At 43.7% G+C, this 25,000-nt stretch overlaps 1 pseudogene across 1 annotated transcript in view; it reads right to left on the reverse strand.

Moving 5' to 3' along the window:
• Positions 1-25,000, reverse strand: part of LOC143297850 (centrosomal protein of 57 kDa-like) — a 63,593-nt pseudogene that overhangs the window by 12,651 nt on the left and 25,942 nt on the right. Inside the window, exons 2-5 of the transcript XR_013057315.1 lie at positions 11,472-11,625; positions 4,197-4,492; positions 2,280-2,596; positions 1,685-1,708 (exon numbers count right to left, since the gene is read on the reverse strand). The product of XR_013057315.1 is annotated as a centrosomal protein of 57 kDa-like (transcript). The remainder of the gene's footprint in view (positions 1-1,684; positions 1,709-2,279; positions 2,597-4,196; positions 4,493-11,471; positions 11,626-25,000) is intronic.

Below are 25,000 nucleotides of genomic sequence, written 5' to 3' on the forward strand. Positions count from 1 at the left end.
ATGATTAACATATTTTCTTCTTCAAATCATCACTATAAGGCAATCAAAATCACGAACAATATGCACAGAAAGTAAGCAACTGTGTTAATGGTCAACCGGCCGATTAAACACATAATTTATTCAACCAATCATTTAAAAAAACAATTAGTCAAGAAATAGTCTATGAAGCATCTATCCACTAACACAAAGTAGCCTACGTTGCTGTACTCAAGTATACCATCAATCAGTTACGCTCACAATGAATCAATGAAATCACTAATGAAAACATTAACAAGCAATATTGAAGCAAATGAGCAGTGTACAAACACTCCAACAGTAGGCGAGGATTACAAGCCTATAAGCATTCTAACCAGGTGAGCATTGCATAAACATTATATATCTTAGTTTATGTCGCATTTGCATCTGCCATAAAAAGGCAATAACGCCGAATATATATGTGCCGGGTTTTTTTGGTTTTTTAATATAAATTTCAAACAGTTATTTGTGTCTGTGTTTCCGTGGTAAACTTTAATATTGACATTTTCTCTGCAAATACTTTGTCAGTTGACACCAAATTTGGCATAAAAATTGGAAAAATTCAGTTCTTTCCATTCATCTTATTTAAAACAATATTGCACCTCTGGGATGGGCACAAAAAAAATGAAGCCTAATTATATGCAAACTGCATTTACTGTTATATTTATATTTTTTCTGTTCTCTAAACTTGGCACTTTGATCTGATATTCTGACCCAACAACAAGAGCAGTCATTATTATAATTTTTTGTTCAAACAGGAACTTCTTTTGCTAAGCATGGAAGTTTTATTTATTTTGCAAACGTTTTGGTGCAGTTGGTAAAAAAGGGAAATTACTCTGTAATTAATGCTATTGGACTTAATTTGCTTTAAACTGATCTTTCTCATCTTAAAAAGCTTGGATTTTTTTTTTTAAGTGTATCACAAGTGAGTCTTGAAGGCCTTGCCTCTCTTGTTTTTCTTTGTTTCTAAGCAAGCGGTTCAGCTTGACAGAACGACGCACAGGTTCTTTTGAGGGGCCTCAAGCGTCGTGCAAGTCAGTACAAGTTCCTGGTGACACTTCTTAACTTTGCAGCCATTCGATTGGAGAAGAGTCGTTTCGATTCGCCTATGATACACACACACACACACACACACACACACACACACACAATATATATATATATATATGTTTCTGCCTGCAATTTTGTTTGTTTTCCAATCGAAGAGCGTTTTTCAACAGAATTTTGCCAGGGACAACGGGAGATGAATGTGAACCTTGTGAAATTGGATATTCTAGTCGACGGGTTATTGATTATGTCACTGAAGAGGTAAAATTAACAATTCAAAGTAAAGTGGTTAATATCATCATAAAAAAGATGTTTCTGCAAAACAAAACAAAATTCGCTGAAGAGGTAAATTAACAATTCAAAGTAAAGTGGTTAATATTTAAAAAAGAAAAGAGAAAAAAGATGTTTCTGTGAAAAAAAAAAAATTCACTGAAGAGGTAAATCAACAATTCAAAGTAAAGTGGTTAAGTGATAAAACCAAAAGATGCTTCGGTAAGAAACGAAGAAGAAGAAGAAGAAAAAAAAAGAGAGATCCAAACAGAAACGAAGCATGCATAAAAAATAAACGGCGTCGGTCTGTTCTATCAGCACCAAGAAAGAAACACTTCAATTGAGGCAATACCTCACAAAGTGAGCTGTCTTCAATCTGCACGAGACAGACCAAACACACAGACAACACAAATCAGTCAATCATCAGCGCAGCTCAAGTCTACGTTTTTTGTTTGTTTGGAGTTTGTTGTTTGTTTTTTTTTGTTTTTTTTGTGCTATTTGTTGTTGTTTTTTTGTTTCTTTGTTGTTGTTGTTGTTTTGTTGTTGTTTTTTTGTTTTGTTTTGTTGTGTTTTTTTTTTTTTTTGGGGGTGGGGGGTGGGGAGTGCGGAGGGTTGTTTTTTTGTTGTTGTTTGTTTGCTTGTTTGTTTGTTTTATTTTGTTGTTGTTGTTGTTGTTGTTTTTTTCGCGATTTAATACTGTTCCTACCATAATACTTAACTTGATCACACACACACACACACACACACACACACACACACACACACACGCACGCACGCACGCACGCACACACACACATAACCACCACCACCGCCCACACCATACCACACCACATCACACCACACCACAAATTACACACTACACACACGCACGCACGCACACACACACACACACACACACACACACACACACACGCGCACGCACGCACACACACAATTATGCTCTCTACCTCTGCCAAAGACTGAGAGGCAGTCAGACGCGAATGGTCCCGTTCCAGTTCTCCGATGCGCTCCAGCTGAGTTAAGTAGTCTGACAAAATAGGAGACGGGGTGTGACGCCCATTCTGCTTCTGCTGCTTCTGCTGTTGCTGCAGCTTCTGCTGCTGCTTCTGCTGCTTCTGTTGGTGCTGCATCTGCAGGGTGTCCGCTGAGTGTCCTGCCTGCGAGTGCTGCGTGTGGGCAGTGGTCACCATCTGACGCATGTACTCCAGCTGTTTTTCCAGCAGCTGACAGCGCGTTTCTGCCGAGGACAGCTGAGACTCCAGCTCTGTAAAACGTTGCAACAGAGTCCATTCACCCTGATTATCAGTCGACATTCTGCTTACCTTACCAACCATCTCCCAATTCACCATAATCATCAGATGACATTCCGACATTCTGCTTACCTACCAACCATCTCCCAATTCACCATAATCATCAGATGACATTCCGACATTCTGCTTACCTACCAACCATCTCCCAATTCACCATAATCATCAGATGACATTCCGACATTCTGCTTACCTACCAACCATCTCCCAATTCACCATAATCATCAGATGACATTCCGACATTCTGCTTACCTACCAACCATCTCCCTAACTAAAAGCTTTGTGGTGGTGGTTGTGTGTGTGTGTGTGTGTGTGTGTGTGTGTGTGTGTGTGTTAGTCTGTGAGTCTGTGTGTGTATGTGTGGGTGGGTGGCTGGGGGTGTAGTGCTTGTAATGTGAACTGAAAATGAACTCCCCCTTGCTCCTCACCGGTACCGTCGAACCGCTTCCCAATCTACATCTCTCTCTCTCTCTCTCTCTCTCTCTCTCTCTATATATATATATATATATATATATATATGTATATATATATATATATACATATATATATATATATATATATATATATATATATATATATATATATAAAGACGTGGAACAAGCTCCCTGATAACCTCCGTCATTCTGATTCCCTCGCATCTTTTAAATCTCATCTCAAAACTCACCTTTTCCCTCAGCAGTTAAGTTCAATTGTGGCAGGTCCACTTCCTTTGCGTTAGCTGTGCTTGACTATGTGTGTATACATATGTATGTGTACATAACTACATGCATGTATATGAATGTGTATTGTGTGTGCGTGCGTTTATGTAAGTTTGTGCCTGCCTATGTGTGCGTATGTGTTAGGGTAGCTGTTAGATACACATGTATGTTAAAATGTATGTATGTATGCAGTGTGTGTGTGTGTGTGTGTGTGTGTGTGTGTGTGTGTGTGTGTGTGTGTGTGTGTGTGTGTGTGTGTGTGTGTGTGTGTGTGTGTGTGTGTGTGTATGTAGTCACATTTTGGTGTGTGTATGTAATAATGATAATAATAATAATAATGGTATTTATATAGCGCTGGATCTTGTGCAGAGACAAATCAAAGCGCTTTCGCACCAGTCATTCACACGCATGCATAACTCTAATACTGCAGAAACTAAAGACAAGGAAGGGCAGGCAAGGGAGGCTATTTTGGGAAGAGGTGGGTTTTAAGGCCAGACTTGAAAGAGCTGAGTGTGGAGACTTGACGAAGCGAAAAAGGAAGTTCATTCCAATCGCAAGGTCCAGAAACAGAGAAAGAACGGCGGCCAATAGTCGAGTGTTTGAATCTGGGTATGCTTAAACAGAGTGGATCCGAGGCCGATCGTAGTGAGCGAGATGGAGTGTAGAGGTGAAGGCAGCCGCAGAGATAGGAAGGGGCAGATTTGTGAATGCATCTATAACATAGATGTACCATAGATGTAATGTTTTATGTTAACAAAGCTTTTCTGTAAAGCACCTAGAGCAGATTTCTGGATAGTGTGCTATATAAGTATCCATTATATATATACACATGACAACTGCACCCAGAATAAAAACGTACGTTTCTGATGAGGACGATCATTGCACGGCTGAATGACATAACCATCCTTCTCCCTCTCCTCTTCCTCTTCCTCCTCCTTCTCCTCCTCTCCTCTTCCTCTTCCCGGGGCGGTGTGTGGAGGCGGATGTCGGGGTGTGGGTGTGGGTGTGGTTGGAGGACGAAGTGTGGCTGGTGGAGGGAGGACTTGTACAGCTGGGTCTCCGAGGTCAGGGTCTGAAGGCTGCTCTCTGCCGCTCGCCGCTCCACCTCCAGCTTCCGCATCTTCTCCTGCAGGCTCTGCAGGGCTGTCAGAACGCCTGCAAACCACAGCACGGAGCACACACATACTCACATACGCGTGCACATACTCACATACGCGTGCACACACACACACATACACGCACACACACACACAGACACACGCACACACATACGCACGCGCACACACACAGACACAGACACACAGACACACACACACACGCACGCACGCACGCACACACACACACACACACACACACATACACACACACAGAGAGAAAGAGACAGAGACAGAAATACACACACACAGACACACAAACACACAGACACAGACACACAGACAGACACACACACACACACACACACACACACACACACACACACACACAAATACAAACACAGAGACACACACACACACACACACACACACACACACACACACACACACACACACACACACACACACACACTGTACCGGTAACTCCTTAATCCTGCATAATATACACGCTGCATCTGTTCTCCTTACATCTGCGTAAATTCCACAATGGACCTGAGCTTCTTACATCTGTATAATATTCACACTGGATGCTCGTCACTGACTGTGTTGACAGAGGAGGGCGGAGAGCACGAATCACCCTGAACGCAGCCTGTCGGTGTTCTGAACGCAGCAAATTGAATTTCGCTTACGTCATCTCAAAAACACAAATTATAGCCACCACACATTGAAAACGTGACAGTTTTCACTGAAATCACTAGGCACTGAGAAGACAATTTTAATGCAAGGTATGTTCATGAACTATATTGTCAGCTTGAAGTAAACAATAATTGATTTTCAGCAACTCGACCGGCCGTGATCTTGAACTCCGACCTTTCAAGACCAGCATGGCGGAAAGTTCGATTTTATGCCACTTGTTAGGATTTTGAAGGCTCTCGAGGCCAAACTAGCGGCGCCAGGTTTGTACACATGTCTGGCGTCTGCTTCCTTATTCATATATATCTGATCATGATGTGTTGTTCATTTAATCCCAGGCTACAGACCAAAGATACAGACAGAGCCGATTGTGAAAAAGAGTGTGACAGTTTGGACGTCAGAGTGTGGATGAACTGAGAGGATGTTTTGATTGTACTGACTGGAGTGTGTTGACTGACCCATGTGAGAATGTTCATGGAGCAGCTGATTTTGTTACATCTTATATCAGTTTCTGTGAAGACATGATAATTCCGACAAAATAATTAAACTTTTCCCCAACAACAAACCATGGATCTCAAAGTCTCTCAAAACCATTTTAAACGAGAAAAAGGAAGCATTTCAGTCAGGGAACAAGAAGGATAGGAAACTGATACAAAAGAAGCTTTGAGGGGAATTACGAAGGGGACAGAAGGAATTCAAATCAAAAGTAGAGCAACAGTTTCAGACAGGAAAAATGGCAGATGCATGGGATGGGTTAAAAATTATCACTGGAGAAACGAAAAGGAAAACAGTAGCTTTGAAATGAAAAGGGATGAACAGCTTGATTTTTCAAACAAAGTGAATGATTTCTACTGTCGCTTTGAAAGGAATGACCTGGGAAGGGAGCTGGATAGTGTTATGTCACAGCTGCTGGAAAAGATCAAAGATAGGAACACAGGCGAGGACTTTGAGATCGATGCAAAAGTTGTTGAATCTTTATTTTTAAAACTGAATGTCACGAAGGCAATTGGCCCCGACAATATCTGTGGAAGATTACTGAAAACATATGCTTCCCAGTTGTGTGACGTGTTCTGTAAAATTTTCAACTAGTCTCTGAAGGACTGCTCTGTCCCCAGCATCTGGAAAAAATCTACTATCTGTCCTATCCCCAAGAAGAACCCAGCCGCATTAAATGATTACCGTCCTGTTGCCCTGACTTCAATAGTGATGAAATGCTTTGAAAAAAATTGTTCTCCGCCATCTTTTTTCTTTCACTGTGTCACGCTGAAAAAGAGAGCGGACTAGAAACCCCCACCCAGCCCAGCACTAACACCCAGACAACACAAACACAGACTAAAACAATTCAGGGTTCACATTTAGTTAATCACACACCAAGCTTGCCCACAAACAATAAACACAACCCCAGCTGCAACAACACTTAAATAACAGAATGGATAAATAATCACACACACACACACACACACACACACAAAACACAAAAAAACACAGAGCTTTAACACACGGCCGTCCAGCGGCAAACAGTCCGTAGAATGCTACCAGTGAACTGAAGACGTTTGATGAATACATAAACTGAAGCACTGCACAACACAAGAGGAAAACGACGACTTCGACGGTGAAAACTGAAAACTGATGAAGACGAAACTAGAGCACAAATGACGATGGTGATGAGAAGAGGGCAGCAGGAAGTCCGCAGACATCCAGAGCACCAACGCTGTCCGGCCAACACAGGCTGAAGAGGGGAAAGCACAGGAAGTGGGACGCTGCAAACTGCCAACCGGGTACTACTACCCTGACGCTGGAAATAAAAAAACAAAAACAAAGACGAGACACGTCCAGCAGGGCACTCTTACCCTTTTTGCTGCAGCACACAGAACACGGAAAACATTGCCACCCGGAGGAAAACTTATCCCCACGTGAGGGTGCCAACTGGGCAAAAAGCCCCAAACCCAACAGACACGACCTTCCTCAAAGAAGGCCGCGGGCGAAAAGCCTAGAGAAGTGTCACTGACAGAACATAGAGACTTTAAACTCTGCTCAGCAGTGACACAAACACACAAACGATACTCCCCGATTGCACGTAAAAAACGCCTAACCGGGAGCTAACACACACTAAACGAATGCTCGAATGGGAAAGGGTAAATGGGGAAGGTAATGCACAAAGCACTCCACACGAGATTGTCATGAGTTGTGACACACTGAACAGCAGCTTGACTCTCTTCAGTTTGCTTATAAAGCACACAGAAGTACTGACGATGCTATCCTAACTCTCCTTCATAATGCTTTCCTTTCATTTGAATAACACGGGATCTTTTGTCCGTATCCTTTTTGTTGACTTCTCTTCTGCTTTCAACACAATACAACCTCATCTCCTTGCCCTCAAACTGCTAGGCTTGGATGTTGATCCGAAGCTTACTCTTTGGATAGTAAGTTTTCTTCTCAATAGAACTCAGTCCGTCCGCTTTCATTCTGCCCACTCTTCTCTAAACTCTACTTCTACTGGTGCACCCCAAGGTACAGTGCAGTCCCCTGTTATATTTACACTGTACACAAATGACTGCAGAGGCACGGAGGAAACTCCTGTCATAAAATATTCTGATGATTCAGCTATTGAAGATCTGTCCAACTCTGATGCTATTTATTTCAGTGAAATTAAAAAGTTCTGTTCTTGGTCTGAGGAAAACTATCTGGATCTCAACGTATTGAAAACAAAACAAAAATGTTAATAGATTTTCGGTAAGACCCCTTGCCTGTAGCTAACCTTGTTATTGATGGCCAAACAGTAGAGAAGGTCAATGAATATAGATATTTAGGGACCATCTTAGACAATAAGCTGACTTTTGACAGAAATGTTGATTCCATTCATAAGAAATGTCAATCTAGAATTTTTTGTTTACAGAAGTTTAGAAATGTTGGTATTAATTCAACTATTCTTTAAAGTTATTATCAATGTTGTATCGAGTCCGTGCTCACAGTTTCATTTATGTGCTGGTATGGAAGTTTGGAAGTGAGGAGTAAGCGTGTTTTGAACGATGTCATGAGTGTATGCAGTAAAATTGTGGGAGTGAAACAAGCTAGTATGCAAGAGCTGTATGAAAGTCGAGGGTTTAAAAAAAGCAGGCCAATAGCAACTGACGACACCCATATTTTAGCAAAGTATTATTAGCTATTGCCATCAGGACGACGCTACAGAACTTTTAAGTTGAAATCCAGAGCTCTGAAGACTTTTATTCCACGTTCAATCCACCTTTTAAATTCTTGAGAACTCTGTGTGTGTGTGTGTGTGTGTGTGTGTGTGTGTGTGTGTGTGTGTGTGTGTGTGTGTGTGTGTGTGTGTGTGTGTGTGTGCGTGCGCGCGCGCATGCGCGCACTCTCATGTGAGACGTGTGAAAGTCCGTGCATGATAGGTTGTACATTGTTCTAGTTGTGTGTGTGTGTGTGTGTGTGTGTGTGTGTGTGTGTGTGTGTGTGTGTGTGTGTGTGTGTTTACTGAGTTTAAAAACATGACAATTGGTTATTATGAATGTGCAATATATAGGATGAATAATGTGCAATATGCAGGATGAATGTACAATGGAAAATGTCTAATGCTAACGTCCATATTCTGAATATATTTCTGTTAATAATTACGATGTAATAATTAATTGCAATGTTTTAAAAGCGAATATGTGAAATGCTTTCATTTGAGAACATATATTTATTACTCTTGTTTAATCAAGTAAACCGCGTGTGTGGGGTGGGTGGCGGGTGTGTGCTGATGATCTGGTTGTGGTTTTCCGCAATTTATCTTTATTCTTATCTTATCTATCTATTATAATCAATGTGCAATATAGTAGGCTATGCTTATAATTATATTCAAAATAATGTTTCTTAATTCTTTCTGTTTTTACATTAAGAATACCAGTTATTACCTGCAGTATGTGGATATATGTATGAAACGGTGTATGTGATATTTTTTACATTTGTGTCTTCGTAATATTCGTAAAAGCTGTTGTTGACTTTTACAGTTATGGTCCCCATGTTGTTTACTTGTCTATGTTGTGATAATGCACCTGACCAAATTTCTCCAGCTGGAGATAATAAAGTTATTCTTTTCTTATCTTATCTTATTTTATCTTATCTATCTTTGAAAGCATACGATGTGTTGTGTATACTGTGTGGATCAGCCTGCATGTTTTGACGCCGCCAGTAAACAGAAACCAAACCAGATACATTTTTTTCAACGGGTTCAAGTTTCAAGTTTTAATTGTCCTTTCACTCCTATTGGAGTATGGAGGATTACTGCAAAGTACTCTTTTCGTGCCCAGAACAAACATTTCCAAATACACAACAATGTCACATAAAAGTTGAGAAAACACAAATGTCTTTTAACTCCAAAAGTATAACTAGGCAACATTTGCAAATCTAATCATCTTACTTACAGCTAAAATGACTTTTTTGCCTCCTTTGAGCATATTACAAAAATTAAAAACCGATTTTGGAGACAAATATTTTTTAGGAACATATCTATTTCGTAACTGATCATAATTGGGACTTTCCAGCTGTATATATGCTGGCTGGTTCAAACAGCAGTATGCTTGGTTTCGTGGATACTGATAATAAGGAAAGCATGCAGCTTTAAGGAATCTTTGTGTGTGTGTGTGTGGATATAGTAAGTATACTTTGGTTGTGACCCGCGAGTACATTTTTACGTATTCTTAGTTCTGAGGTCCATATATTGCTGTATCATGTGTATTTGACTTTGGGGCTAAATTTATGTTTGTCTGATTGTGTATGTATGTATGCGTGCATACATGTGTGTGGGAGGGTGAGGGAGGTGTGTATGTTTGGGGGTGGTGGTGGTATGATTGTGTGCATATGTGCACTGCTATTGTAAGTACATGTGTGCTTCATCCTTTGTGTGAATAGAGGGGATATGATCGAGGTATATAAATACCTCCAGGATAACTACGACGTCAAGCTGCCGAAACTTGACATGCTTGTGGAAGAGAACTACGGGGACACAGTTTTAAAATCCGGAAAAACCGACATAGGCTCAACGTTAGAGGAAACCTTTTCAAACAGGGTTGTTTCCCTCAGGAACAGCTTGCCAGAGAGTTCAGATAGTTCAGTTACTCAACGAGGCTTCACTGCGTTCGGACAAACCCATACACGCTACATCACATCTGCTAAACAGATGCCTGACCATCAGCTTAACCCATCGCACTTCGAAATGGCTTCTATCAGCTCCTTTAAAAATCGGTTGTACATGGATCAGTATGCGCGCTTTGAAACCTCCTTGTAACTGAATTATATGTATTGTGTTGAGAGAGAGAGAGAGAGAGAGAGGGAGGGAGAGGGAGAGAGAGAGATTGTTCAAACACGGGAAAAAAAATCACAGTGCATCTGTATTTGACATAACAGCACATCACCTATAGACCTACTCATTTATTTTTGTATGATAGTCGTGTCCGACTATGACCATCAGGACATCAGAGAAGGCAACTGCTGTTCAGACTATCTGGGCTAGAAATTCATTATAGTGGAGAGTTTCTTGCCCAAGTTACACCCCCACTCTCTCGGCCAAGAGGGTTTTAGGGCAGTCGGCGTTGGGATGGTTCACAAAAAGCCAACTAGCCCCCAAGGCTGCAGCACTAAGAGCCAGTGCAATCTTGCCTCCTAGTTTGAGAGTCATAGTCCTTCACAAAAGACTCAACCCTAAATGGCTTCCCATTACAATGAAGAAACCATTGATCATACAGCTCTCACTTTGCTGTTGGCCCAGCTGAAAGCTTATGTCAGTGTGTGATATAAAGACTTACTAATTGTATCTGTATAATATACACACTGCACCTGTGTTCCACATATCTGGACATCATACACACCGCAACCGTACTCTCATAATTATACACCACACATGAGCCTGATACACTTGCCCATCCGCACACACTTTGTCCATCGATCTCCATTTTGCATAGGTGTGTGCATTCACACACACACACACACACACACACACACAGAGTTGACACTTTGACACTTTTGTGTCATTGGCCATGAGGTCCTTGTGACGTAGGTGAATGCGTCAACACACTTTCATTACATAAGAACAAAACGTTAGAATAAACGAATGAAAATGGTAAAAGCAGATACTGAAACAAAACAAAGTTCTTTCTTAACATCAGAAGATAACGAGAGAGAGAGCGACAGACAGAGACGGAGAAAGACAAAAACAGACAGTCAGAGACAGAGAGAGAGAGAGAGATTAAAAAAATATATAATTAAAAAACAAACAGAGACAAAGACGGCCAGAGAGACAAGGACAGAGAGAGGAATGGAGAAGAGGAGGAAGAGGAAGAGCAGAACGTCCTCACCATCTCTGTCGGACTGGGAGAAGGCTGTGACAGGCTGGTCACGTGACGAGGTGTCCCCCGTGTCGTCCGGAAGGCCAGGGGAAGGGTGGAGGTGGAGGGTGCTATCCGCTGAGCTGTCGTGGCCGTTCATCGCTGTCTGCAGTCCCAGGGGCTCCTGAAAACACACACACACACACACACACACACACACACACACACACACACACACACACAGCGTTCACGTCTTTGGTCAAAAAGTAGCTGTCTGAAAGTACGTCAGTCAGTCGTCATGTCCAACTATGACCATCAGAACAGCAGAGGAGTCAACTGCTGTCCCGACCATCAGGGACTGTATCATCTGCTTATTGTAGAGAGCGTCTTGCCAAAGTTACATCCCCACTCTGTCGGCCTGAGGTCAACTAGCCCCCTAGGCAGCACTAAGAGCCAATGCAAAATTGTCCCCTAGTTTGAATGTCATAGTCCTTCACAAAAGACTCAGCCGTCGTAAATGAAGAAGGTTAAACGGCACAAAATACTACAATAACAACACAGAAAAATACAACAATATCAGGTTGGCGTTGTTCATGGGAATGCAGAATTTGATTCAAGTGGAGAGTGTCTTGCCAAGGGACATATCCCCACTCTCTCAGCAAAGGGAGTTTTAGGACAGTCCGCGTTGGGATGGTTCCCAAGGGCCAACTGGCTCCGAGGGGCTGCAGAACTAAAAGCCAGTGCAATATTGCCTCCTACTTTGAGAGTAATACTTACAGTCCTTCACAACAAACTAAGCTGCAGATGATTTCCCATTGGTGAAAAATCACGGCAGTCTGTCAGTTGTGAACATGGCTTTAGCACAATGTATATTCTGTCGTATGGAATCATGTCTTTGTCCAGTCAACAGCTTCAAGCACAAGAGGAAGAAAACATTTCCTCGAACGATGAAAAGAGAGGAAAGGGTGAGAGAGACGGGTGTGGTTGTGGGTGTGGGGGGTTGACCTCCAGATGGTCACTGATCGACATTTGGACGTGCCATTATCTCTAGTGCACACTAGCATTCTAACAACGTTGTTTTGAAAATAACACAACCTCAGAACAGCGTCAACTCATCAAGTATTGAGTGCATAAATTGAATTCCGTGGATTTTATTTTAAGTCGAGGCTTGAAACGAAAAAAAGGGGGGGAGGGGGTGCGTGTGGGAGAGGGAGAGAGTTCGGTGGAGTGTTAATGAACGATAGCAAATGTTTACAAAAGCACTCGACCACAAAAGTCAACAATGTGAATCAGTGTAGAACCAAGCCACCACCACCACCACAACATTCAATATTGTTACCATTTCACAGAGAGGGCATGACTCCTTCACAGCGAGGCCATGACTCCTATGAAAAAAAATAAAATAAAATAAAAGAGAAAAAGACAACAATGTCTTCTCTGTCGTTTTCAAACAAGACCTGAGGGCAGAAGTGTGGGTGGGTGGGTTGCGGCCAAGAGAAGTAACAAGAGATCAGAACTGTATCAATATCCATAGCACCTCCTTCCTCCAAACCCCACCTGTACCTCCTCCACCCCAGTGCTCTGAGGTACGCAATCCGTTCTGCCTACCTGGTCGGCATGCCACGGGTGACAAAGGCTGGCGGTGTTGGCAAACAACACAGAAGCCGTTCATCCACAGGGCAGTATGGAGCTTCCCCTTCACTTCCCTTCCTCCGCCCCCCACGCCCCCTCCCTGCACCCCGACAGGGTCAGCACAGGGCCAGAAGCGATATCTATGCCCGCTCACGTTCCTCATAATGCACACACTATAACTCTCTGTCCTCTGTCATGCTGGAGATGTCCCTTTTCCACCGCCAGGCTAGATATATTATTTCCTTTCCACTGTCTCACAGTATACCTGTGTCTGTCTCACTGGGTAAGTCCTTTTCTTCGGTCACAGGAGGAAGGTGTGTGGAATGGTGAAGACGCTTATCTACCAATACAGCGAGGGTCTGGGTTCGATTCCCACTCTCGCCCTTTCTCCCAAGTTTGACTGGAAAATCAAACCGAGCGTCTAGCGGGAGCCTGGTCATTGGGGTGAGACGATAAACCGAGGTCTTGTGTGCAGCACGCACTTGGCGCACTCTTAAAGAATTCATGGCTAGAAAAGCGTTGTTCTCTGGCAAAAATTCTGTTGAAGAAATCCAGTCTGATAGGGTACACAAATATGCATGCACTACAGGCCTGGCTAGAGCAATGGGTTATGCTGCTGTCAGGCATCTGCCTAGCAGATGTGGTGTAGCGAATGCAGATTTGTCCGAACGCAGTGTCGCCTCCTCGAGAAACTGAAACTGAAATTTCTGTAGCAGAATAGGCTACATGTTTCTTTCATCTGCCACAGGACTGAATTTAAACTCCCCACACACTGTTCCAGCGCTTTCTCTTGTTCTTCACAGACGATCTTTCTGATCTCTTCACTGTTTTACTTTCTAAAAAGAGAAGAGCGTTCATCAAAAGACGGCCATTTCCTCTGTCAGGACTGACAAAGTCCTTCGGTCAAAGTTGTTTCTCATTCACGACCCCCCACCCAGTGAAACTCCATGCCATATGGATCAAGACACTCACAGTCCACTTCCTGTTTCAAAACCAACCTCAAGACTCACCAATAGCTGCAAAACAGCTTTCATTGATTTGATACATTGTCTTATCTATCGAATTTTTTCTAAGTTGAACTAACTTGCATATTCTGATGGATTAGAATGTCGTCTTGCAATGTAATTCTTGTTGGAACCATTGTAGTGTAAAGACTTTTGAGCAAAATTCACGAGAGTAGGTGCTGTATGAATTCAATATTATTGTGCACTGGGTACGTCCTTTTCCATAGTCACACTGGATATGTACCTTTCAGATCACAGAAAGAGAGAGAGAGACGCTTCAGACGCTTTTTATTGACACTGGCCTAACTACAGCCCCTATGTCAAGGGGGTCAATTCTAAGTTGCAGCGTCATTGTGTTGAATGAAAGAAAACAAACAACAATAAATAAAGCAGAGAGAGAGAGAGAGACAGACAGACAGATTATATATATATATATATATATATATATATATATATATATATATATATATATATATACAGAGATCATATATATATATATTTTACACACACAGACACACACACACACACACACACACACACACACACACACACACACACACACACACACACACACGCAAACACACACACACACACACACACACACACACACACACACACACACACACACACATTCCACCTCCCACACAGACAAAGTTGAGTCATTGATTTCCCTGGAAGAAATCCCGACAAGCACAATCCTTCACCGTGTCTGTAAACTTGTTAAGAACTGAAGGGGATTTGTCCGTTAAATCGTTGAGGGGTTTGTCTGTTAAACCGTCGTTACGACCCCAGGGATTAAGCTCCTGCCTTGTAATCAGCCGCAGGATAAAGACCCCCCCCCCCTCCCCCACACACAGAGAGACGCTAAGCCGTGTATGCTGGTGCACACAGCCAGTCACCCTCACAAATGCCCGCACTTCACACTATCGGGGCTTTAAGGGCCCTTTAGTTTATCGACCCCTGTCCTCGCCCACAACAGTTTGGTCTCAACAGAACTAATGCTATATTCCGATAATGTGACCAATTACTCAAATACGCAAGTTCAACATCCATGTCGGCGTTCGGTGGGTGATGGATACAAGAACATACACGGCATGCACATCCCATGCACATCCCATGCCCTCCAGCCCCCACGCCCCTACCCCACCCCCAGCACCCTCACACCCCCACCCCCACCCCTCAGCAGCCCCCGGAACCCCCCGGAACCCCCCCTCCCCTCCACTCCCCGGCAGCCCCCGGAACCCCCCGGCACCCCCCCTCCCCTCCACTCCCCGGCAGCCCCCGGAACCCCCCGGAACCCCCCCTCCCCTCCACTCCCCGGAACCCCCCGGCACCCCCCCTCCCCTCCACTCCCCGGCAGCCCCCGGCACCCCCCCTCCCCTCCACTCCCCGGAACCCCCCGGCACCCCCCCTCCCCTCCACTCCCCGGCAGCCCCCGGCACCCCCCCTCCCCTCCACTCCCCGGCAGCCCCCGGAACCCCCCGGAACCCCCCCTCCCCACGAAATCAATGACTGCCTGCGAGGCGGGGGGTACAAAGTGGTCATAAATGTAAACGCCCCCTCTTGTATAGTGAACGTGGGAGTCGCAGCCCATGAACAAAGAAGAACAAAATTAATGTCAACGCTGACCTATGTGGTATAGCCATTTTTTTGTGTGCTTAAGTGAGAGTGCGGTGTGTGTGTGTGTGTGTGTGTGTGTGTGTGTGTGTGTGTGTGTGTGTGTGTGTGTGGAGGACAGTGGAAGAATGGTTGAGACGCTTATCTACCAATACAGTGTCCCTGAGGGTGTGGGTTTGATTCCCGCTCTCTCCCTTTCTCCCGCTACGTTTGACTGGAAAATCAAACCGAGCGTCTAGTGATTGGGATGTGACGATAAACCGTTGTCAGTGTGTAGCACACACTTGGCGCACAGAAGAAGAACCCAAAGCAACAGTAATGTTGTCCTCTGGCAAAAGTTTGAAGAAATCCACTGTGAAAGATACACAAAGATATATGTGAATACACTCAAGGCCTGACTAGTGCTGTCAGGCTTCTGCATAGTAGATGTGGTGTAGCAGATTTGTCCGAACACAGTGACACCTCCTTTGAGAAGCTGAAACTGAAACTGAAAATTAATCGTGTGTGAGGAACTTAGAACTCAGAACTCATTTAACTGTCGTAAAACCCATCAGAGGAATTATACACACTATAAACTAAACACAACAAACAAACAAAAAGTAAAAGTAATAAGCTGTGAGCACATGCAGGATGTTCCACAAGACATAGTTATAGATTGCAAACTTTGAAGCATTTAGATTTTATTTTTTTCCAGTTCTGGGTGGAAATAACTTAGTAACAACAGAGAACTCGGCGTTTGGTTTATTATGTTGCCAATGCCATCTGGCCAATGGTTCGAAGACTGGGAATTAACTGTCACAAGTAGGCGAGATCCCAAGTCAGAGTACGCACTACACTTGTCCAGAAAATGCAGTTCATCCTCTACAACTCCACATGCTTTACATAGCCGGTCTTTCCCAATTAAGTTGTAGTGACGTCCTCGCTCAATCTCAAGTTCATATGCACTTAATCGCAATCGACACAATGCTTTTTCTATGTTTAGTGTTTTTGCAGCTGATCAGTTAAGGTTGTTATGTATAAGTGTTTGCAGTTTTGCAATAAAAGGAGAGCCTCGAAATGTGTGTGTGTGTGTGTGTGTGTGCGCACGTGCGTTGAGGTCATGCTTGCATGTACATATCCGTTGTCCACGAAACGCATTCCCAGAGTTTAGTAGTTTGTTAGCACAGACGCAAATGCATTGCTTCCACATATCTGAATCCCGGACAAGATGACGACAATGTCCAGTGTGTACAGGCCATTCGCTGTCCGAAGTGGTAGTCAGACAGCCATGCAGTGCGTTCAGTGTGTTAAGGTCCTGCACTATGATGCTACATTCAGAATCACCGCCACTGGTTGTCTTCATGACGTCTGCACGTGTCTTTTAGACTTTGTGTTGTGTGTGTGTGTGTGTGTGTGTGTGTGTGTGTGTGTGTGTGACATTTCGATTAAACAGTCTCTTTCGGGATAGCGTCTGGGGAAAACCAAACACAATAAGACCCTTGTCCCACATAACATTCATGACGAAGCCAAGCCTGGTTTAGGGGGGAAAAAAGTCCGATCAAACATGCACTGTCTACACCATACCTTCTTTGCACGATCGAGATTTGATCAGCTGCACAGTTTTTTCTTCATTCTGTTTGTTCGTATGCTTGAACAAGTGTAGCTTTGTTGAGTTTGGTGCCTGTCTAGTATTGTTCCGTCAAATACATTCAGTAAAGAATTACATGACACCGGTTTCCAGAAAAGAAAAAAATCACCATAAAGAATAATTATCTTAAAGTAAAAAATAAAAATAAAAAATAAAATAAAAATAAAAAAATGTTCTGAAGATGACATCGATAATCTCATCAATCCACCCTTAAAAGCGTCCGCCGAGTAATACCAACCACGCAGCACTGTTCTGTTCTTCAAATCAGTGTCTGTCTGCCAACCGCGAGCCATGCTAATTGACAATCGCATTGTGCACGTGCCACTGTTCTTATCAACGCAATGTCAGTTGCATCATTGTCAAACCACGCGAGTGCCGCTCCGGCGCGCGCTAATTCATGACGACACTCAACCAGGCGCGGTCTTCCCTGTCGAGGCTCCGTCCGGCGACATGGGGTCTACACAGAAAGTGTTACCTGCAGGAAAAGGGGTCTGATTACTACTGCTGACAACGATCATGACACTGGATGGGGGTGGAGAGTGGGGGGGGGGGGTGAGAGGGGGGAGTAATACAGCAGATGACAGCTCTGGTTTAACTCACTCAGTACGGCCTGTCCTCTCTTCTCCTCTACACAGACCCCTCGGATGTCCAGTGGGGTGTCTGAATGACCCAACCTTTAGCTTCCGTCGTCAGAATTGTGGTATTCTTTGTCAACATTCACCTCTTCAGTATAAGAGCCTTCCGCTTGCAATATTTTGATGATCGTAATTGGGGTGAAACGCTGTTAACGTCGTCTCTTTCGCCGTTCGTATGCAGAGAGTTAAGTCAGCATACGTGGGGACAAGGACCTTAGTGTTTCCGCGAACCGAAACTGGCATTGTGACATCTGGTTGCTGTCGTCGTTGTTGTTGTTGTTGTTGTTTTACACTGACAGGGGATTAGCGGCGGGATCTGTTTTCTTGTGAATACAGGGCTGGAACGGACCAGGTCATGCAAAACGACACCGCTGCTCAGTGATCAAGAAGAAAAGGTGCACACACACACACGCGCGCGCGCGCGCACACACACACACGCACACGCGCATACACACACACGTACGCACGCACACACGCACGCACACACACACACACACACACACACACAAACCCACTCACTCACACATAGAGGCACATGCGCACCGGCGCGCGTACACACGCACGCACACATGCACGTGCGAACACACACGCATACGCGTGCACACGCAAACGTACACACAGTGAGAGAGAGGGAGGGAGAGAGAGAGAGAGTAAAACCATGTTATATTTCTAGTAAGTTAATCACGCAACTGAGGACAATATCATAACATGAAACAAAAAAACAACAACAAACACAACACACACACACACACACACACACACACACACACACACACACACACACACACACACAAAATCACGACACAGGACAATAATTACACGGAATGAAACAGACCTGATGCAGAATTGACCAATACTGATGTGACAAGTGACTCGAGTGTGGGCTGCGTTTGAAGTAATGCATCATACGAGGGGGTCATTTACACATTAAGTAAATAGGAATGGACCCAGAACCGAACCATGTAGAATGCTATATTTCATCAGTTGGCAAAGATACCAGGCTCGGACGCATTGTAACAAAAACATATTGCTGTCGATTTTCATGGAATGGCGAAATCAGCTGAACAGATATGCGACATAGTTTTCTTCATAACAAAAATGTGGTCATTGACGTCACTAAAAGCTATGGCAAAATCCACAAAGACGACCCGCCGCAGAAGTTGCTTTCATGCTTTTCATTATTCCATTCGTTTACTAAACTGAAGTTGTATGACTCCCCCCCCCCCCAACCCCCCCTGTCCCCTCTCCTCCCCCTCCCCCCTCCACCCCCTCACCCCCCTCGAAACCCAGATTTTGTTCGGATCGCAAGAATCAAGGTGATTACAAAAATGTGTTTTTTTTCTAATGTGCTTTTCTAGAGGATAACGACAACCTTGACGGAATAAATATATAATGTCTGAGAATTCTCCAAATCAAACTATATTACTTTTGCTGCTTTGAATTGTGCTGAAAAGTGGCACTATTCAACGTAAACACACGCGCGTACACAGAGAGAGAGAGGGGAGACAGAGAGGGGAGAGAGAGACAGAGACAGAGGCACAGACAGGTAGACAGAAACAGAGAGAGTGTGTGTGTGTGTGGGGGGGGGGGGGGGGGGGAGAGGTATGCCGACCGACAAAGACCCGATTGAAAAGCAGGGCAATTTAATCCCCCTGGAGAAGAGCGTGCTAAAACGGTGTGCCACAGGTTTGGACAAAACCCGGCCCCGTGTTTCCCCTTCAAATGGAACAGCCAGTGAAAAGCTCTTTCACCTTCTCTGTTGAGCAGTCAGACACCCCCTCCACTCCCCCCTGTGCCCCACCTCCTCATTCACCCTGAAGTCAGCTCTCCCTCTGAGTGAGAGAGGCAGGCTGCCAAAACGTCGGCGCTCAGATAGGTTAGATCAACAAGAACACAGCCGGGTCAATGGTGTCGCCCCAAAGCATTCCAGTCCCCGTCTGCTGGAGTCCGGCGCCCGCCTCAATCCTTCCCTCCACACACACACACCTGGGGGGGGGGGGGGGGGGGGGGGGGGGGGGGGGCAGGGGGGGAGGGGGGCTGGGGGCGCCAGAGGAACAGAACAGTCCGAGGGCCAGATGTGATATGGGGGTCACTTATGTTGTGTTGGCCCTCACCACGGGGAAAATGCCCTCTTCAAAGGCTCGCGACTTGGACTTGTGTCCACTGGTCGGAGTGGACGGTGATGGTCGTGTAATTGCTGAGCCCACAATACAGGACCGAGTGTCAAAGCAAGGTTCACACCGTATATTATAAGCACTCCAGTGTGGTCACAAGCCTTGCAGGCCATCATCCAAATCAGATACGAAGGGAAGTGACGTCATATCTGAAGGGGGCTATATATAGCTGTACGCTGAGCGGGAAGGTTCGGGACCAACGCCTCGATCACACCACCCCTCACGGAGAAAGACTACAGTTTCAGTTTCAGTAGCTCAAGGAGGCGTCACTGCGTTCGGACAAATCCATATACGCTACACCACATCTGCCAAGCAGATGCCTGACCAGCAGCGTAACCCAACGCGCTTAGTCAGGCCTTGAGGGGAAAAAAAGGTGAATAAATAATAGATAAGCTTACACAAATAAATAAATAAATAAATACTAACTATAATGTAAAAAATAAATAAATAAATAAATAAATAAGATAACAATGATGATAAATAAGCAAACAGATGTGAAACATGAAGACACACATACATATATATATATATATATATATATATATGAGAAAGACTACAGCCATGAACAACTTGACCTTAAAGGCAGATCGCCAACAGGTCGATAAACCAACCCACCACTACAGCCAGGAAGGCAGATCTACTTGACTGTAACTGGACAAAGTATATTGTCTGCTGCCTCGGTTGGCCACCATCTTCAATGAATTGCTTCCCCTAACTTGTAATCATGAACATTCGCGTTTACAACAGCATGCACATTGAAAGTCGATTTCATCAAGGAAATGTTTACCAGATCATCCCAGCACTTGCAGTCTCATTTGTATATAGTGATCTACAGCAACATGTATGAGTGTACAAAAAACAAAAACCAAAAAACTACAATACGAAAAAGTAAAATAAACATTGAAAAACTCTTTTTGATTTCCGCATTCCGAAGAAAAGCCATGGACATGTGTGTCCAGAATTCGAGATGTTTACTCCAGACAAACACTAGATTCAACAAAGCTTATTGATCAAATCATAATTTCCTCCTGTTAAATGAATAATGGATACATTTGGCTAAACACCTGATATCATTCAATGTGTTTTCTGCTTCAAATGCTTGTCTCAAGGGTTTATCTGGATGCTGGATCTTTGAATCTGTTCCTCAGGTCGTGGAAAGAGGACATTAAAACAGGAAATCATGCCCATTTTTACGTGATCAGAGCAGACAATACAATTCGTACTGGAAGGACAGTCAGAGAGAGAGAGAGAGAGAGAGCTCAGAACTCTGTAATGGTTTTATGTGCATCGGCCTTTGGCCGCCAAAAAAAAAAGAAGAAAAAAGAATATATTTTTTTCAATAGAAAGACACACACAGAGAAAGAGAGGGGCTGATATATATATATATATATATATATATATATATATATATATATATATCTGTGTGTGTGTGTGTGTGTGTGTGTGTGTGTGTGTGTGTGTGTGTGTGTGTGTGTGTCAATATACACATGTACCCTTCGGAAATGTTATAGGCTATGTTTATAATTATATTCAAATAATGTTTCTTAATTCTTTCTGTTTTTACTTTAAGAATACTAGTTATTACCTGCAGTGTGTGGATGTATGTATGAAACGATGTATGTGATATTTTTTACATTTGTATCTTCGTAATATTTGTAGGGGCTGTTGTTGGCTTTGACAGTTATGGTCCCCATGTTGTTTACTTGTTTATGTTGTGATAATGCACCTGACCAAATTTCTCCAGTTGGAGATAATAAAGTTATTCTTATCTTATCTTATCTTATCTTAGAATTGAAGTGCCCCAATGAAAACGAAAACAGGTACTCTATGAACACTAAGTGACTGACTGTCGCACGAACTGCCCCCATCACTGGTACTGACTATGGAAGGAGAGAGGTTGACATCACTGGTAGTGACGATGGAAGGAGAGAGGTTGACATCACTGGTAGTGACGATGGAAGGAGAGAGAGATTGACTTTACTGATAGTGACGATGGAAGGAGAGAGGTTGACATCACTGGTAGTGACGATGGAAGGAGAGAGGTTGACATCACTGGTAGTGACGATGGAAGGAGAGAGGTTGACATCACTGGTAGTGACGATGGAAGGAGAGAGGTTGACATCACTGATAGTGACGATGGAAGGAGAGAGAGGTTGACATCACTGGTAGTGACGATGGAAGGAGAGAGAGATTGACATCACTGGTAGTGACGATGGCAGGAGAGATGTTGACATCACTGATAGTGACGATGGCAGGAGAGAGAGGTTGACATCACTGGTAGTGACGATGGAAGGAGAGATGTTGACATCACTGATAGTGACGATGGCAGGAGAGAGAGGTTGACATCACTGGTAGTGACGATGGAAGGAGAGAGAGGTTGACATCACTGGTAGTGACGATGGAAGGAGAGAGAGGTTGACATCACTGATAGTGACGACGGAAAGAGAGAGGTTGACATCACTGATAGTGACGACGGAAAGAGAGAGGTTGACATCACTGGTAGTGACGATGGAAGGAGAGAGGTTGACATCACTAGTAGTGACGATGGCAGGAGAGAGAGGTTGACATTACTGGTAGTGACGACGGAAAGAGAGAGGTTGACATCACAGGTAGTGACGATGGAAGGAGAGAGGTTGACATCACTAGCAGTGACGATGGAAGAGAGAGGTTGACATCACTGATAGTGACGATGGAAAGAGAGAGGTTGACATCACAGGTAGTGACGATGGAAGGAGAGAGAGGTTGACATCACTGATAGTGACGATGGAAGGAGAGAGAGGTTGACATCACTGGTAGTGACGATGGAAGGAGAGAGGTTGACATCACTGATAGTGACGATGGAAGGAGAGAGAGGTTGACATCACTGGTAGTGACGATGGAAGAAGAGAGGTTGACATCACTGGTAGTGACGATGGAAGGAGAGAGGTTGACATCACTGGTAGTGACGATGGAAGGAGAGAGAGGTTGACATCACTGGTAGTGACGATGGAAGGAGAGAGAGGTTGACATCACTGGTAGTGACGATGGAAGGAGAGAGAGGTTGACATCACTGGTAGTGACGATGGAAGGAGAGAGGTTGACATCACTAGTAGTGACGATGGAAGAGAGAGGTTGACACCACTGGTACTGACGATGGAAGGAGAGAGGTTGACATCAATGAACGCGTTCAGGCAGTGCTGGCAGCAGCTGTGGAAGCAGTCAGTGTGCCTGGAGGGAGTGGGTGGGTGGAGGGTGGGGGTGAGGGTGAGGTTGAGGGTCAGGTTCTTTGGTCGGGTGACTGATCACTGCCACTGACCTGTAGACAGCTCACCCGATGGCTACCTGCCAACCCGGGTTTCACTTCAAACCACCATGGGCTGAAGTAAAAAATATTTTTAAAAAAATAAAAAAAAAAAGTAGAGTGTTTCGCTAGCGGCCTACCCTCGGCCATCCGGCCCCACACTGTTGACAAATTGCTGACAGCTCGGAAGTTGGCTATTGCCGCCACCGGTAAGTTGAAAGGGGAACAAAGAAAAAGTAAGGGGGTCGGGGGGTGGGTGGGGGGGGGGACAGAAAGATGATATGAGAGCTGCCATCAACAGTTTTGAATATTAATGTGATTTTGAAATATTCTCCACACAGAGAGAGAGAGAGATGGAGAGAGACAGAGAGAGAGAGATGGAGAGAGACAGAGAGAGAGAGATGATATCAGAGCTGCCATCAATAGCTTTGATTATTAATGTGATTAGAATAACTCTCCACAGAGAGACAGACAGACAGAGACAGAGACACAGAGAAAGACACACAGAGAGATGATAATTATTATGAGAGCTGCCATCAACAGCGTTGGATATTAATGTGATTAGAATTACTCTCCACAGAGAGAGAGAGAGAGAGAACGAACGAACGAACGAACGAAGTTTTTTATTGAGGGAAGTGGAATAAGCATACATGTGCTTTTTTTCATCCAGCCCTCAGGGCAAATGGAAATTGAATATGAATCAAAACATCCACAAAGTAGCAAAGAGATGAAGAAATAAAGACATGACATTCACATTCACATTTAAACATGCACATCTACATAATAAACATGTACATTTACATAATCATGATACAAACATCATCATGTCATGAAGGAAAAAGATCAAACCATCCCCCCTAAAAATAAAAATAAAATTAAAAAATTAAAAAAACAGCCCCTCCCAAGCCTCCCCCCCCCCAAAAAAAAAAAAAAAAAAAAAAATTCAGGACACTGATTGTGGTTGTATATCATTAAGTAGTGCGATAGCGGTTAGACATACAATTAAACTATATATGCGTATTCAATAAGATAAAGTCAAGTTAAGTATGATTGATGACGTATTTGTCCATAAGGTGTGTATGGTAATGTTTTTTGAATTCTTGAATGCTTTTCTGAACATTAAGATTGGATGAAATATTGTTCCATAAACAGCCTCCTGAATAAATGAGACTGGATTTAAACAGATCTACTCTTGGAATGGGGATCTTAATCTTGTTGGTCTGGCGGACTAGCGTGGTGGGAAATCTCTCTCTCAAAGATGGAGCATAATTAGACATGATTTTAAAAATAAAAACTGCTTTGTTGTATTCAAGTTTAAGCTTTAGGGGAAGAATATCTAAATGTCTGTAGTCGTCAGCAGTCAGTGATGAAGATTTCAGAAGGATTAATTTAAGAGCTCGTCTATGCAGACTTAGTAAAGGTTTTAGTATATTATCGCTAGCTGAATCCCAGAGTGTTGACGCATAGTTGATATGTGATTCAATATAAGCAAAAAAGAATAATTTTCTACAATGCAAATCAAGAAAATGTTTAATTCTGGAAAGCTGATAAATCTTTTTGGATAGGGTTTTGCATAATGACATAATATGA

Source organism: Babylonia areolata, chromosome 23 (assembly GCF_041734735.1).
Source record: "Babylonia areolata isolate BAREFJ2019XMU chromosome 23, ASM4173473v1, whole genome shotgun sequence".
Classification (NCBI taxonomy): Eukaryota; Metazoa; Mollusca; class Gastropoda; order Neogastropoda; family Buccinidae; genus Babylonia; species Babylonia areolata.